The sequence below is a fragment of the Haliotis rubra genome, unplaced genomic scaffold, assembly GCF_003918875.1.
Source record: "Haliotis rubra isolate DU_JTF1 unplaced genomic scaffold, ASM391887v1 Scf1119, whole genome shotgun sequence".
Classification (NCBI taxonomy): Eukaryota; Metazoa; Mollusca; class Gastropoda; order Lepetellida; family Haliotidae; genus Haliotis; species Haliotis rubra.
In genome coordinates, this window is record NW_025765025.1 from 199,875 (window position 1) to 216,345 (window position 16,471).

Below are 16,471 nucleotides of genomic sequence, written 5' to 3' on the forward strand. Positions count from 1 at the left end.
ATCATGACATCTATATTTGATACTGTCATCATGACATCTATATTTGATACTGTCATCATGACATCTATATATTTGATACTGTCATCATGACATCTATATTTGATACTGTCATCATGACATCTATATTTGATACTGTCATCATGACATCTATATTTGATACTGTCATCATGACACCTATATTTGATACTGTCATCATGACATCTATATTTGATACTGTCATCATGACATCTATATTTGATACTGTCATCATGACATCTATATTTGATACAGTCATCATGACATCTATATTTGATACAGTCATCATGACATCTCTATTTGATACTGTCATCATGACATCTATATTTGATACTGTCATCATGACATCTATATTTGATACTGTCATCATGACATCTATATTTGATACTGTCATCATGACATCTATATTTGATACAGTCATCATGACATCTATATTTGATACTGTCATCATGACATCTATATTTGATACTGTCATCATGACATCTATATTTGATACTGTCATCATGACATCTATATCATTGATACTGTCATCATGACATCTATATTTGATACTGTCATCATGACATCTATATTTGATACTGTCATCATGACATCTATATTTGATACAGTCATCATGACATCTATATTTGATACTGTCATGACATCATGATCATGACATCTATATTTGATACTGTCATCATGACATCTATATTTGATACTGTCATCATGACATCTATATTTGATACTGTCATCATGACATCTATATTTGATACTGTCATCATGACATCTATATTTGATATACTGTCATCATGACATCTATATTTGATCATCTGTCATCATGACATCTATATTTGATACTGTCATCATGACATCTATATTTGATACAGTCATCATGACATCTATATTTGATACTGTCATCATGACATCTATATTTTAATATCTGTCATCATGACATGACATCTATATTTGATACTGTCATCATGACATCTATATTTGATACAGTCATCATGACATCTCTATTTGATACTGTCATCATGACATCTATATTTGATACTGTCATCATGACATCTATATTTGATACTGTCATCATGACATCTATATTTGATACAGTCATCATGACATCTCTATTTGATACTGTCATCATGACATCTATATTTGATACTGTCATCATGACATCTATATTTGATACTGTCATCATGACATCTATATTTGATACAGTCATCATGACATCTATATTTGATACTGTCATCATGACATCTATATTTGATACTGTCATCATGACATCTATATTTGATACAGTCATCATGACATCTATATTTGATACTGTCATCATGACATCTATATTTGATACAGTCATCATGACATCTATATTTGATACAGTCATCATGACATCTATATTTGATACTGTCATCATGACATCTATATTTGATACAGTCATCATGACATCTATATTTGATACAGTCATCATGACATCTATATTTGATACAGTCATCATGACATCTATATTTGATACTGTCATCATGACATCTATATTTGATACAGTCATCATGACATCTATATTTGATACTGTCATCATGACATCTATATTTGATACTGTCATCATGACATCTATATTTGATACAGTCATCATGACATCTATATTTGATACAGTCATCATGACAGCTATATTTCATACTGTCATCATCATCATGACCGTTATCGTTGAATATATTAATTCACCTGCATGATCGGGATGATACTATTGTTTGCATTTCACACAAGACAGTACCAATACATTGGAAGCACATTGTGTGACAGTTGTGTGACATTAGATGTGACTAGCACTTCCTTCATCATCAGCATCATCATCATCATCACCATCATCATCATCATCATCATCATCATCATCGTAGTCATCTTTACAGTTAGATTTGCCTGGTATTTCAAGGCTATCTAATAACGCTCTCGTTGTTACATTGTTAAAGGACACTTCCTATCAAATACCCCATAACAAGTGTCGCCCATTGGGGATGATGGATCCTATGTTGTGACTGGGAAGGTCCATGAGCAGACTTTCACGTGTTCCGGCTCACATGCTGATCTAGTGGAAAGACTGTCATCGGAATGTGCAGGTTTTTAAGTCATGTGCAAACATCTTCAACGGGGTTCACCCAACCTCACCTCCAAGTGTGAGTTTGTTATGCTTCAAAATGACTATCCCAATCTCCTACAAACCCCCGCCACACACACCCCTGTCCGCCATCCATCACACACACACACACACACACACACACCCCCACCCCCGAGTCCTTTGTTTGGATCTTGTTCCATTTCGCACACCGTAGGGTGGAACTGTCTCATGCCTGAATGCTAAATCCCTGCAGATTTCAATACCTAGATTTTTGCTGATCGAGTTACTTACAATAAGTGCTGCCAGATTGAACACCTATTGTGTCAGATTGTGTTATAGATACTCTAGGCGTCCAGCTGCTGTCCGATCAATGCAGGCTGTGTAGCTGACAGCAGCTGTCCACATTCCAGCCAATACTCACATTGATCTGGGTGAGAATATATTATAAGCCTGAACACCTAACAAATCTGAGAGATGAAAAACCTTCAGCCTTAAACACCCCTAGCTGACGTATAAATGACAATAAAATAAATAAGTATTAAAAATGATAAGTGTCCCTTAAGGTCGTGAGGGTCGGGGTTGGTTTTAAATCTCTGAATATATAGGACTTTATGAAAATACATGTATACGCTGTTCTAAATGCTATATACAGAGATTTGTTTAGTTGTGTTCATCAGCGGTTGTTCAAGCCACCCCTGTAATTACAATAAATATCAACTGAACAGAATCCCACTGACATGATAACCATCTGTAGCTGGGCCGCTTGCGTAAACACTGACAACCTACATCACTGACAACCTCCGTAGTTGTTTCCTACACTAACGTGAGCTGCTCGGGTAGAACAGCAAGGTGGTTGCTGACGCCGCAAAACCTCGTTCAGAGTGCCAGACATCGGCTCCCGCAGTCCTCTAATTGCGCTTCAAGGTTTTTATAGCGCCATGCCCATCGTCGTGACTTACACGGACCCAGTATATGAACACATTGATCGGCTCCAAGAAAAGAACAAGAGCATGAGGTTCTGGAGAAATTCCCCATGTCAAGATGAATACGACATCTCCACACAAACCTTCTTACATAATTGAACAGGGCAATTATTGATCTGTAATGAGCGCAGGTGCGCCCTGGGTTATTGAATATTTCCAAGGTGCACACACATGGAAATGTACGTGTTGGTCGATGCAAAATAACAATCTCCATGTAGCGCGTCGGCTAATTTGGACAATCAAATCAGTGAGATGGAATTTTCTCTCAACTGAGCATGGAGTGGTCGATCCAGCTCATTTACAAGGCCATCACAGTTTTACATTACACCTCACAAAGCAGTAAATATAGCCTCTTCCCTACAAGACTATATATCGTCAGATGTATTGCAAACTGGTGAAAGTGTTCGCTCACCACATCAAAAACCCTGCTTCGATCCGCTCATGGGCAAAACGTGTGACAATTCTTCGTGTCTTACTGACTTAGATGAAGCAGCGCAACTCGCTATGAAGAACTGCAGGATCTGCTTCCAGTCCAAGAATCCGAGAAATGATTATTCTCAGTTAGGTGACGTTTCACCAAAGTGGGTTCAGATCCCCACATCCCTCATGTGTCGTGATGTAACTTTGATGAAATGATGTTCACAGCCGCATTGAACCAAACTGACTCTCTCTTCTTCTAGTTAGGTGTTTATGAAGGTCGCCTTCCCCGATTGGCATTTCGGCAGACCTATCCGGCCTCGGCATGCATGGGAGTGTCTCTCTCACTCCAAACCGGCTCATAAAGTCGACAACGTGTATCGAGTAGACCATCGCGCTGTATTCTACCTCCTGCCAGGTGGTCTCGTTGGAACAGCTATATATTCAGAGAAGCGTGTCACGTCTACATGACGGGTCATTGGTTAATGCTCAAATCACTCAAGCGTGTTAACATCTTACTGCCAGTATACGAGGGGATATCAAAAAAGTTATAATTATTGCCATGAATTTTTAGAGAAATTATGATGACATTTTGAAGGCAACATAGTGATCCATATCTAGTTAATGGATTAGACACAAGTCCTAAACACGAGCAACCCTAACTGTGGAGAAGATTGAGATGGCAGTGTTATCAAGTTTTTGCACTTAAAGGGTTGCACTGCCCGACAGATTCACGAGGAGATGAAATCTGTTTATGGTGAAGATAGTCTATCTTATGATACTGTTGTGATATGGAAAAGGAATCTTCAAACTGGTCATATGTACCTCACAGATGAGCCAAGAAGAGGACGCTGTTTGACGATACCAATGACGTCATTCATTGGCGGATCCAGAGGGGGTTCAGAGGGTTCGACCACCACCACCCACCCCCACCCCCACCCCCTTGAAAATGACTTAAGACCACATTGAAGATATTTTGCCCTGAAACCCCCACCCCACCCCTTTTCAAAATTCCTGAATCCGCCCATGGGTCATTCAAGAGGTGGAGGGTTGGTTTTCCATGAAATCAGGCGGTCTGCGCAAGTTTAAGAAACGTTGGGAGAAATGTGTCACTCTGGATGCTGACTATTTAGAGATAACGTTTTTACCCTGAATAGGTCTTTGTGATGATTAGAAATGCTCTAAAACCCCGTCGTACTATTTCGTTACATTATGACAATTGACAAGTTTTAAACATTTAGTTTGACTTTGTTTCAATACGTTGGTGATTTGCTGTTATAAAGCAATGCTGGGGACCATTAGTGAATCTGTTTCATGAATTCCCCACCTCGTGTCTCTGTCGTCTCATGTCGTCATCCGGTATTTACACAAATATGGCTTTAGTGCTATTTCCATCATGAAAAATGGATTTTTACTGCTGCAATTCCGACTGGTACACAAAACACTCCATTGAGAGGACTATTACGGGAAATGAGAGGTTTGAATATTTCATGAACCTGGCTATTGAAACAGCTGATTGCCATAACAGCTGGTTAATTCAGAAATTTAATACAAAGTCGTGCAAGAAAACTCTAAACACATGACTGAGAAAGTGAGTTTGGTTTTACGCAGCTTTAAACAATAATCCAGCAATATAACGGCAGGTGACACCAGAAATGGGCTTCACACATTGTACTCATGTGGGGACTCGAACCCAGGTCTTCAACGTGATGAGCAGACGCTTTAACCACTGGGCTACCACGCCGACCCCCATGGCTGAGTAAGTGTAGGTTGTTTTACGCAGCACTCAGCTCAAGCCTAACACTATCTCGGTGGCCGGGTATCGGGTCAGTCAAACAAATGGTTGATAGCATGAGCACCCCCTCTTTGTCGTCGGAGCTACTGGTACTACTACAACTACAACTACTACTGCTGCTGCTACAGCTACTACTACTATTAATACAGCTGCTGTTGGTGCTACTGCTACGACTACTTCTACTACCACACCTACTACTGCCTCTACCACCACCACGTTCACTATCCACAACCACCACCATCTACAACCTCCACCACCACTGAATCTGCTACAGCTACTACTACTATTAATACAGCTGCTGCTGGTGCTACTGCTACGACTACTTCTACTACCACACCTACTACTGCCTCTACCACGACCACGTTCACTATCCACAACCACCACCATCTACAACCTCCACCACCACTGAATCTGCTACAGCTACTACTACTATTAATACAGCTGCTGCTGGTGCTACTGCTACGACTACTTCTACTACCACACCTACTACTGCCTCTACCACGACCACGTTCACTATCCACAACCACCACCATCTACAACCTCCACCACCACTGAATCTGCTACAGCTACTACTACTATTAATACAGCTGCTGCTGGTGCTACTGCTACGACTACTTCTACTACCACACCTACTACTGCCTCTACCACGACCACGTTCACTATCCACAACCACCACCATCTACAACCTCCACCACCACTGAATCTGCTACAGCTACTACTACTATTAATACAGCTGCTGCTGGTGCTACTGCTACGACTACTTCTACTACCACACCTACTACTGCCTCTACCACCACCACGTTCACTATCCACAACCACCACCATCTACAACCTCCACCGCCACTGAATCTTCTGCAGCTGTTACTACTTAAAGTAATACTGGCTTTGGCGATCAGGGTTCGAAAAGGTTCCTAACAACCCAATCCTTTGGTAAAATCCGATTTGATGTATTGGAAGGTCATGCTCCTCATCTTGGTGGAAGGATGATAATGACCGTATTGTAAGGTGCAGACATGTAGCTTGACCCCAGTACGGTGTTTAACACAAAGCTAACTACAAAAACCGGCTCAATCCTGTTCACTCTGCGCACTTACTTAAATTCCTCGAACTGATATTTAAGAGTTTAGCGGTAAACAAAACTAATGACATCAATGATGAAAATAGCGATGCTGGACTTGAAACACATAAAAAAACAAGAAAGAGAAACCATATGTTTCGAATAACATAAAACATTTTATCCCCAGCTTTGGCTCAACTCAATTCTGTCGAGACGGCCATTACAACAAGGTGAAGGTCACCATTACAACAAGGTGAAGGTCACCATAACCGTAATGCGCATTGTCACGTCAATGGCAAAGATTCCAACGGCTCAAATTACATCGGCGATAAAGTTCGCCCGAGTGACGATACGGTTTTATTGTTAATAATTAACACGACACAACATGCTGTAGGCCATTACCACCGCTGATAGGGCAATAAATATTGATATCAACCCAACCTGGATATCGTCTTCACATACAGACTTTGTCAACATGTTCCAGTTTCGGGAATGTAATAACATTATTTTGTCTATTTCGGGATTCACATGAAATGAGGGGCAAAGGAAAGTATACCGAGGTATTGTTTATGTAACTAAAAATCGAAAGAAAGGTTTAATATTTGATTATATCGCTTTAACCATATCTAATTCCAACATGGGGTGTTACAAGTACTCGGTAGTAGGTTAATGGCGTGTAAAATATATAGCTTCAGTGAACACTTGGGTAAGACTTTCAAACCATATGACGCCTATCATGTGTAATGTTTATTGCAGGAAAAAGCACAATTGTTGATTTTGATAGAATGTGATGTAAAGCTTAATGCAAACATTTTTTGTTTATATTTTACAAATGTTACAAAATGCTTTTTAATAGCGTCGTTTGTCCCTCGGTTAGTCATCTGTACAGCTCATGGCATGTTCTAATTACCACTACATATAACTTCACATCGTCTTCAAGTTTCCCACAACGACGTATTCTTGGTGCCGCTCATCACGCCACCTGACCGGGTTCGATTCCCACATGAGTACACAGCATAATTATGGGGCCCCCATCAGAATATTCCTGAAATGTCCTAAACCCACTGATTCAAACACTCTTGAGCTCCACTACACAATATATTATATTGTTCTTCTGATTCAGCGCACATAGCATTACAGGCCTAACCTTAAGTCGAATCTGAGTGGGAAGGATTCCATCTGTTATCGAAGTGAGCTGTCATTGTTCCGACCCAACCCCTGCTATCAACAGACATACATTATACCGTTATATTGAGAGTGTTACTGGACGACGATTTACCGGATGAGTTCCCTTCTGTAACAGAAGCAATATATTCAACCTTGCGTGACGGCTGTAAATAACACATACAGATTACTAGTACAGAACATCTGCCGTGACCCCAAGTACTGTAGTGGGTCAGTAGCTGTCCTCGTGTGTGTGGAGACTTTGTTGGGGTTCAATGCTGACTGAACGGCGACAGTTTTCAAAGAGGTTGAGAACATAGTGATTGATATTACGTAGATATTCAGCAATGAAGGGGTCGGATGGCAGGTGTCGGATGGATATTTCAGTCATGTCATGGTAAAGAAGATTCAAAACTTTAAATCGTAAATGGTTCAACGTCATCAGATTTGACAACGCAGAGAAATACATTGGTGTACAGAACATTTTAACACGGTGATGTGAAAAGCGGGAGGCAGGGAAACAAAAAAGTAACAATCTTTTAACGCCGTTTGGTATATATAACGCTTGGACCATGGGATCAAACTGTCTACCTTTCGCTCTCCAGGCAGACACTCACTCCACTGGACCACCTTTGATGGGAGTCGGGTGTCACACGGTCTTCCTGTTAGGTTTGAATCCTGGGAACAGTGGTTCCACAGTCAGACCTTACTGGAATTACCGAACACAAGCCGCGGAAAAAGCACTCACTCACTCACTCACTCTCGCAGGAATGTGGGTTTTGACAATAGTCATTATTGTATGGCACAAAAAATATCACATGGGGACAGATCGATAAATCGATATCATCCGAGCAGACATTGTGAGTCAAACCTCTACTGCTGGAGGAGGTTGTAAGGGTCCCATTGGTCATCAACCATTTAGTCGTCGAAGTAGAAGTTAGAATGTTTTATCGAGGCAGTTAACAATGAGAACGTCGTTGCGCAAGAGCAGGTCGGTGATGATGTCTTGAGGGAATCAATCAGCCATTGTTGTGTACATTTCACCTGTCACGTCTGGAGAAGTAAACCTCCTTGTCGTGTTCGATATCAGTCAATCCAAGCAGTAAATATTGATTTTCAGTTTACACGTGAAATAGAATAATACAACCGTCAGAAAAAGACGGCTAGGTCAGACCATAGTTTTAAAGGTATGCATCGAGTTATGATCAAAGACTGGAAGATACAACTACCACGGGGCCTAAACATACCGCAAGAAAATATTCATTCCAGCATACGTGAGCAGAGCATTTTGATTAAATATATGTTTTTAATTCTTCTAATAAACATTATAGTGATCTGCCTTTGTCACTCTGAAGATATGGCTGCTTGTGAAATGAGGGCCCCGAAGCTGTATTTAGAGAGTTTTACGTAGGAAGAGTTTTGTATATTAAGGGAGGGTGGAGTTTCATTCATCCAGAATGACTGCCACACTCGTATTGTCCCCCAGCCCGTCCGGTTATTTTACCCCCAATCAGTGATTGATAGATGTTCTATATCTCTTACACAAACGTTCATAAAACACCAGTAATCTTATATAGAAGTTTACTATGTACGTCTGAGATCAGTTAACACTATATATCAACAAGTGCTTTATTAAAGTTATACAATCTGTGATTGTGTCAACAATTTCGCCATCATATTCAACATCCTTATTGTCATAAGCGATTGATATTGAATTGTCACGTTATGGCACAAGGCACGTTAAGATCACTAAAGATTTACAACGACATTACATACACCCCCTAGAGATACGTATGTCAATGTATACAGAGGAATAGCTATTCTAAGGAAATACTGCCATGAAACGCCGGTGTAGCCAGGGGCTGTAAGTAGTGTGAGATCGGTGAGGATAAAAGCGTATATTTAACACGAAACAACAACTGCTTCACCTTCTTTGTCGACAGTCAACACCGCGTCCTGCGTCTCCATGGGCAACGGGAGTATTATGTGTTGGTATGATTGGATATTATGATTGAATGTCTCGTGGGGCGGCGGTTTGTGTTTGACATAGAGACAGCAGGAGATATACAAAACATGGAGGACACCTGGCTTACAGGGGATAGCTGTCTGGGGAACAGGGGGGTTAGAAGTCTTTACCTACATGACTGTAGTGTGTATGGAAGATCGTGAGGGGGAAGTGGGGTTACTGTCTCTGTGTGAGTGTGGATATGGAAGATCGTGGGATGATGGTTAGTGTGGATGTGAGTGTGGATATGGAAGATCGTGAGGATGAGAGGCAGTGAGTGAGTTACTGTCTCTGTGTGAGTGTGGATATGGAAGATCGTGAGGATGAGAGTGAGTTAGTGAGTGAGTTACTGTCTCTGTGTGAGTGTGGATATGGAAGATCGTGAGGATGAGAGTGAGTTAGTGAGTGGAGGGTGAGTTAGTGAGTGGAGTCTCTGTGTGAGTGTGGATATGGAAGATCGTGAGGATGAGTTAGTGAGTGAGTTAGAGTGAGTTAGTGTGGATATGGAAGATCGTGAGGTGAGAGTGAGTTACTGTCTCTGTGTGAGTGTGGATATGGAAGATCGTGAGGATGAGAGTGAGTTAGTGAGTGAGTTACTGTCTCTGTTTGAGTGTGGATATGGAAGATCGTGAGGATGAGAGTGAGTTAGTGAGTGAGTTAATGTCTCTGTGTGAGTGTGAATATGGAAGATCGTGAGGATGAGAGTGAGTTAGTGAGTGAGTTACTGTCTCTGTGTGAGTGTGGATATGGAAGATCGTGAGGATGAGAGTGAGTTAGTGAGTGGAGTTACTGTGTCTGTGTGAGTGTGGATATGGAAGATCGTGAGAATGAGAGTGAGTTAGTGAGTGAGTATTGCTTTACGCCGCCTATAGCAATATTCCAGCAATATCACGACGGCGGACACCACAAAATGGGCTTCACACATTGTACCCATGTGGGGAATAGAACCAGGATCTTCGGCGTGACGAGCGAACGTTTTAACCACTAGGCTACCCCACCGCCCCCGTGGTAATGAGGAGAAAGGGGTTAAGCTGTGTGTTAATTCCGAAGTTCAAGGACCAAATGTTTTCCTCCAGTGCTAAATTTCTAGTAGCTTAGCTTTTACATATATACACGCATGCACGCACGCACGCACGCACATACACGCATACATGCAATAGACTTTGTATCTTGAAACATATTTGATCAGTCATCCGAGTCAACCCCCTTAGGTCGCGGGTCACAGTACCCGACTGTCCCCCTTAGGCGCCGCATTCTACAATGACAAGGTCACCTGACCTCTGGGCTACTGATCAATAGATACCAGCATGCTATAATTCTTGAGGTCTTTCTGTAATGCCCATTTGAATTTCAAACAAAGGACTGAACTTCTCTGACGGACCGAGTCGTAGGAAACTGACCCGCGCGATGTACGACTGTTGCGACTGTTGAGATACTCATACAGCAATATCAAAGCTTTATATATAACGGTAAATAAACTAGTTTGGACCAGCCAATCCTGTGATCAACACCATAAGCATCGATCTACGCAATTGGCATACGATGACATGTGTCAACCAAGTCAGCGAGCCTGACGTCCCGATCCCGTTAGTCGCCTCTTACAACTATTCAGTGAGTGACAGTGTGACCGAACTGACGTGTATCACGTTATGGAAACTCACTCACTCACTCACTCACTCACTCACTCACTCACTCACTCGCGTAGTATTTTACGTCGTATTGTTGATTGGTTGATGTGCAAAAAGTAGAAGATTCTACATCGAAACGTAGCTGAATGCACACAAAAAACAATAAAATGTTGTCCATAACGATGTATGTGCCCATATGTCTAGACTTGCAAACCAGAGGTTGACATAATGAGCACCGAATCGTCTCAGCCAAATGACAGTGCCTGACAACGAGTCCTCCTTTTCCTGCTGATTCAAGCACAAAATGCTAAGAGTTGTTGTGCCCCTTACCCCTGGGAATCTCTGCCAGCAGCCTCATCATGGATGTGATCGCAGAGACAATCAATACAGCTTTTGGGTGCCGTGATCCGCTTACAGAGATAACACAATATGTGATGAATATTCTCGATTAGGGCCAATCTGATTAATTATCTAGCCAGGTTTATGGATGGGTGATTTTCAAGAGCTACAGTCGATGTTGTCAACACTGGGGCAGTAGGTAATCTTGATTAGGGCTAATTTGTAACAGCATCCAGCCCAGATTATGGATAAGCATGATCAAGTTGTAATGTCATCGTAGGCGATATCTCCCAGGATCTGTTATAGCTTGATTGTAAGATCACGCTGCGGTAGTTTCGGCGAAACAGATCGTGTAAACAAAATGATGTTTACTGACAGTGCAGCGCTGTGACGTCAGCGAATTAGTTCCACTTATACCGCCTCAGAGTCGGAGGGAAGGTGTATAACATCATGATATAAATCAACAATCAATATATTAGTTTTTACGATATGCTTCGGGAGTTTTCCGACTGTGGTGATGAATCAAGCGGAATCCCCGATATATTAGCAGCCATCCTTCTACACGCAGAAGGGTTGGGATATGTCCTGGTGTTCTTTTTATGTGGAGGATGGGGCCGATATATTGGTGATAATCCCTGGCGGTGTCGGTCCTTACTTGTTGTTCACATGGGCTAGAAACAAAAAGAGCTCGGAGCCCTTCGTTCTGAACGCGACCGTCTAGATGGCCGAATGGACAGAGCCGCGCGTCTTTTTAAAAAAGGGACGTTAAAGGACCTTGTCTTGTGCTCGGCATTAAGGACCGGTGATCTGGTAGTCAGTGGACAGGGCGGGGTATTACAAATTTGGTATGGTATTTCCGTGAGCTGGTTCGATACAAGCGGCAGACTTCCCGACTTGTACAAACACACACACGCACACACACACACAGAAGGGACAGACACAGACACATGCATGCACACAGACACACACGCACGCGCACACACACGACTGCATGCATGTCGCTATCCAAGTGACTGAATGTTGACGTATACTAACTCACCCGTAATATTCATTTCTCCACTCCTTACAATTCTGTACCCCAGGCAGCCATTTTAAGGCACAGAGAATATTCAGAGACTTATACCCCTGCTGACTTGATTCATCAGTGAGTGAGTGAGTGAGTGAGTGAGTGAGCCTATCCAAGGAGTATTTCGGTTATGGCACTTCCCGTCAGCTTGGGAGGTAACACAGGTCTCACACATAACCTCTGTCTTAGGTAGGATATGGTGTTTAGCTCTACGGACCTTAAATTTCGATTTTGAAAACTCATAATGACAGGCTCCTGGCGCAACAAGGGACGTAATTCTACACAGCGCTACCGCACCATTAGAGAAAGTGACTAGTCGAGCCTTCACCGATATATTTCACTGACATTCTACTGAACCGATCAAGCGTGTCATTACGAAAGTGAGTTTGAATGAGTTCTGTATACGGTCTATATTTAGCCCGAGTGTTTATGGATGTGTCCTTGGTGTCGCTATGGTGTTGTCATGTAAAATATTTCATTCGCATCGTTGACGTGTTCACCATAGCAACCAAACAAAAGGAGAACACTGTCTAGTAGGATTATTGGCGGCATGTCATGCGAATTATTGCTGTACGTATACATACACGTTATAGACACGCTTAATGGCGCCGGCATTATGCGAACAATTTCTAGCAAAACATGAAAGATGGACGGTTCCAACCATGCGACAATATGAAATTTAAAGTAACAGTAAAAACTTAAACATCTCATCAACAACTTGTTTAAGAGGCACTTTAGAAGTTGTGAAGATGAAGGAAACTTGGTTTTCCTTAAAATGACTTTACTTAGTTACTTAGCTTGTATTCTTTGTTAAATTGGACCCGTGAAGATCCGGGGTAGAATAGGTCTTCAGCAACCCATGTGCTTGCCATAAAAAGGCGACTATCTTGTCGTAAGAGGCGACTAACGGGATCGGGTGGTCAGTTTCGCTGACTTGGTTGACACATGTCATCGGTTCCCAATTGCGCAGATCGATGTTCATGCTGTTGATCACTGGATTGTCTGGTCCAGACTCGATTATTTACAGACGGCCGCCATATAGCTGGAATATTGCTGAGTGCGGTGTAAAACTAAACTCACTCACTCACTCACTCTTTGTTAAATTACGAGTGGCAGACTAAGGTGCCTGACTGAGTATGGTTTTACGCCGCTTTTAGCAATATTCCAGCAAAATCAGGGCGGAGGACCCAGAAATGGACTTCATGTGGGGAATCGAACCCGGGTCGTCAACGTGATGAGCGGAAGCTTTGACCGTTTAGCTACCAAACCGGCCCGGGGAGAGTATAGTGAAAGGTAGATACTTAGAATATCAAAAGAAAATCTTACAGAGAGTTTTAACGATGCATGATATTTTTATATATGCCAATATGCAGTAACTCCAGCCTCGATCGATGGCGTGTTCACTGAGAACCTTGGAAATAAGCCTTTTGGACACATTGTAGACCCTAGTTGTTTGTTTTAACGTCAAAACACGCAAGCGTTCCAATAACTGAAGACCAGTTGTCATTTGCATGAACATATCAGGCGGAGTATTGATCACCTCATATAGGATGAAGATCTCTTAGACAACACTATACTTGTCTTGCCTGTACCAGTCACTTTGGGGAAAAATGAAATACACGCGTACGTATACAACGTCTTACCCAGAGAGTTATACGGTTTGCTGATTGTTGAACGTAAAACACATCTCACAATAAATACCCCATATAATGTCTCCTTATAAACGCAGTCACATTTTGTAGATATCATAGTCTCCATATGTCACTGTGGAAAAGTTCCATACAAATGTAATTCATAAGAATGAAAATATATTAACGCTATGAATAATTGATAAACTACAACATTGAAAATATATTCTCAAGGTGAAATTCAGATTTAATGATCGTTATAGAGAAAGAGCTGTTGAGAACACATGTATTATTCGTTCCTAGTAATGTAATTATGTACACTTGGAAATATTTCACAATCTGTAACAAGATATCTACATATTTGTCATCAATACGTATACATTGCCAGGTACGTATTATAGGTATTAAGCCAGAAGTACGGTGTTCCGTCTGTACGTGGGTACAGTCACAAGCATATGACTCTACACAGGAACAGTTAAGGTGGCATCCCTGTAACTATAACGGCATCTATGTCGGCATTTGCCACCTACGGACCAAGACATAACAGTTACAACGGTAAAATATGTGTTATTTCAATAATTACCAAGTACAAAAGTACCATGGTGTCAAAATCTCATAGAATTTTGTTGTATCTGAATTTCCGATGTCGAATATCCTTTCAATGTCAAGTAATCAGAATACAGAAATACTATACAATTGATTAGAAGTAAAACTTCAGACACACCTGAAGACAAGGTACCCCGTTGACGACATGGTTCATGTTACAGTCACCACACCGTGACCAACAACCTACCTGGTAACGCTCTGCCCTCACGTGCCGACAAACGAAATTCCTGGAATCGATCACAGCCGAAATATCCCAACGAAATATCCACAGACACCAAGTATCTTGTTCCTGTGTCTTCGACAGCAACTCCTGATCGGAGAGTCAGCTCCCAGCTTATCCCGTGTTAATCCTAGCTAAAGAAGTCTCCATGTAAACACGCGCCCTGTCTCAGCCTGTTCCGTGTATTGTGGACCGCTAGCCATATGACAACGCGAGACTGGTTGAACGAGTTTCTGCTCTCTGTGGAATGTTGGCGGGATATATTCTCTCATTACCCTGGCCGGGGTATTGTTTAGCGACCGGGTGGATAAAACCACAAGCGTGAATTGCGATCAATTGCTAATGTGTTCTGGTTGTGTTTGGTGAAGGAAGGTACACAGAGGAAGGGAATAGTGACCACAATGAGAGAAACGATTACTTAGCAGGTTTACCTGGTTCGTTCCTCACAAACATGTTTCCTTCTCTCAACTGCACGTGTGGTGTGTTTCCTGTTAACGTACTCAGCAATGTCCCAGCTAAATGACTTTGGTCTGTTAGTAATCAAGTCAGGACGGAGATTCCAGTGATCGACGTCATGAGCATCGATCCACGCTAGTGTTTTCCGATGACACTTGTCAACCAAGATGGCAAGCATGGCAATCTGATACTTTAGTCGCTTCTTACATGGGTTACTGGGGACAAATTCGAACCCTTAAATCAGCACTGTTTGCTCAATATACGAGTAAATTTCCAAGAATAGAAGTTTTTTTTCAAACGGTAATTATTGGATTAGATTACTTAGACGCTCTCTTCTTCCCTAAAATGATCCAAATAATCGCCATAGTTTAAATTAAGAAAAAGCGATATTCACCTTACTAGCGGAAACACTGATATTTTCTTTTGATCATTACAGTAGTAAGATGGCACCCGAAATGGTATTCAGGTACCCGTGATGGGATTCGAACCCGGGCCCTCGACGTGAACATGGTCTCTTGATCACCATTTCTGGCCTTTGGAAAGATTTTACAAACAACCATTTGTGCATTTGACCGTCAAGTATTGTTAACGAACACAAGAAAGTTATTATACTTCGTGTCTCTGGTCTCTAATACCGGTGAGTTATAGTTCCTGGTGACCTTTGACTCAGCTGTTACGGTTGAATAACTAATAGTCTTCAGGCAGCAACCCTCGACAATGGCGTTTGTAGAATGGGAGAGCGTTCACTGCGTGAGTGTCGGTATTGGCATATACATTCATTCATAGCCAATATAAAGCGGTGAATAAAGGGATTATACTTTTCAGCATAGTGTTATTGAATATAGAGGTGAATTAATTCTTGTTTTCAAGTAGCGTATACTGTATGCGTCTATTATGAATGAGAACATAGCAACATTAGTAACACTATGACGACTCAGTCCTATTGAACCAATTTGCGTGACGTCATAACACTATGACGTTGTCAAAGGAACGTTGTTGCGTG

The 16,471-nt window shown here is 41.7% G+C and overlaps 1 protein-coding gene across 1 annotated transcript in view; it reads right to left on the reverse strand.

Annotated features, from left to right (window-relative positions):
* The window catches only part of LOC124289385 (hemicentin-1-like), a 67,937-nt gene extending 52,715 nt beyond the window's left edge, over window positions 1-15,222 (reverse strand). Inside the window, exon 1 of the mRNA XM_046726011.1 lies at window positions 14,980-15,222. The gene's annotated coding sequence lies outside the window, so the exon portion shown is untranslated. The remainder of the gene's footprint in view (window positions 1-14,979) is intronic.
* Between the last annotated feature and the right edge of the window lie 1,249 nt (window positions 15,223-16,471).